Source organism: Dendroctonus ponderosae, unplaced genomic scaffold, assembly GCF_020466585.1.
Source record: "Dendroctonus ponderosae isolate FM_Combo_2020 unplaced genomic scaffold, Dpon_F_20191213v2 Dpon_F_20191213_2, whole genome shotgun sequence".
NCBI lineage: Eukaryota > Metazoa > Arthropoda > Insecta > Coleoptera > Curculionidae > Dendroctonus > Dendroctonus ponderosae.
The window spans coordinates 199,624-202,165 of NW_026018165.1; positions in this window are offsets into that span (position 1 = coordinate 199,624).

Here is a 2,542-nt window from a genome sequence, read left to right on the forward strand (position 1 = left end):
TGAATACGAGAAGCTGCTTGATAAGAGTGGATAATAAGGAGATTACACAGGCACCAGCTTGTTTGGAGTTAACCATTCAAATGTTTGGTGTTGTAGGGTTTATTTATAAACACCCACATTCGAGGTTATGAAAACAGGTTGACATTTCGTCAACAAATCTTGTTCAATTTACCGTTTATCCTTGTCTATCTTATTGTCACTGTATAATTCCATGGTTACCGGCGTTTTAAATAATTACGAAGCCACAAGTATTTGCGCAATGTTAATTAGGCAGATTACCTTGAAAAACATTGCTGTCGTATTTCTGATATAGTTTTTTCGAAATTTCTCAGTTTTTAATAACCATAAATTTATTTTACTATTTTTTCTGAACTCCTATAACAGCGCCAGACTACACCTCCAGAGGAATGACGCCAATTTTGAATCACCCTGTATACCTACTTACCATTCGGTTTCAAACAACATCACTCGACTATTGATCCGCTCTTCATTTTCACCAACAATATACAGACAACCCACCTAACTGACAGAAAGTCGGCATGCCTATTCATGGACATCAACAAAGCCTTTGATACTGTATGGCATAAAGGCTTGCTACATAAACTATACAAACTAAACACACCAACATATCTACTCCACACCATAAAAAACTTACTTGAAAACAAACAACTACAAGTACGAATTGACAACACACTCTCTTTTTCTTTCTCCCCTGAACAAGGACTCCCTCAAGGATCCCCGCTCTCGCCGTTTCTCTATAATATATACTGCCATGACATCTGCAATTACAACTTACCAGACAAATACAAAATAGACAAATCAGAGTCCATATTACAATACGCCGACGATCCTGCACTTATAGTACACGACAAAACTACTGAAAAGGCGATTGAAAGACATCAAACACTAACGAACAACACAATGACATGGTTCTATAAATGCAGACTAACACCAAACGCTAGAAAAAATCAATTTTACTCACAAACCACAGACTCAATGCTGACTCCCCTACAATAATTGCAGACGGCCAAACGACAGAACCAAAAAACGACATAAAATACCTAGGAACCACAAACTTAAATTCACTAAACACATACGAAACATCAGGTCAGAAACAATAAGGAGAACAAAACACTTCCGATCACTAACATACAAAGACAAAGGAATCAGCACAAATACCGCCACCAAAATATACAAAGCTATTTGTAGACCTTTGCTAGACTACGGACATATACTCATGACTAACGGAACAGAAAGGACAAAACGATATACACAAACAACAGAACAAATTGCATTAAGACTTATAACACGAATAAGACACGCCCAAAACCCACTACACAACCCTTCCACAACACTACTATACGAACGCACAAACATGACAAGGATCACGGAAAGACTGATACATTTACAGACAAAATGGACAAACAACCCCCATAACTGGACCCTTTGCCTTGCAAGACCAACCAGACAATCACGCTTCCTTTTCCCTACATCAACGCTACTCGAACACCTACAAACGTCACAACTAACTCAATAAACATAAGTAGTTTTATGATACTTAATACAATGTTAATAATAGTTTAGTTTTTAAAATATTAGTTGTTACATATTACAAGGGCAGAAAGACCATGTGGTCGATAGCCTTTTTCGTAGGAAATTAAGATAAGATATTGTAACGGAAATGGCCTGGGGTACTCACGTTTGGAATAGGGGATCGAAATTCATGGCATTTCAGTAAATGGGAGGCCCATTTGGGCCCCATTTACTGTCAAATATGACACTGACAAGCGGGAAGTTTCGCACCTGTTCTGGAGATTTTGAGAACTATCTGGGATACCTGGAGAAAACTATATAAGCGACGACGAGAACTATGGGGGGGAATGAAGTGACAGGAGCGACCGGGTGCAGAAGAGGTTAAACCTCGCGAGTCTAAAGAGCGAGTTTTCCGTGTGTTTTTGTAATTATTTGTGAAGTTGACGGTAATTTGCCGCTACGATGGCGTTGAAAAAGAGATGAACTCGAACGCGCCTAGAGTGGCTGTAGTTAATCAACTCGCCAGACAGTTGCTGCACGTCGAGCATCCCAACTGGGAACGCGCCAAGGAGAAGCCTGAATTCGCAACCGCAATCTCGCCCAAGATTGAGGAACTGGCCGATCAGTTTGATGTTCTGGAACAAACCACCAAGGAGAAGGGTGAACGACTGTTTGACGTTAATCCCGAAGTACTGATTCATAAGACCTGCGACGACATCGACTCATGGATGAACGAACTCGAGAAACAAATCGAAAGCGACGACACGGGGTCGGATTTGGCATCTGCGAATATTTTGATGCAAAAGCGGCAAATGATCGAAACGCAAATGGCCGTCAAGTCGATGAGCTGGAGAAGCAAACCAAACATCTGGTAACGGCCGCACCCGACAAGGACATCAACAAAATCAAGGTGAAAAGAGCAAAGTGGAGGAGCGCTTCCAGCTCATCAAGCAGCCCCTCATCGGAAGACAGCGACTGCTGGACAAGAAGAAGGAAGCCCTCCAGTTCC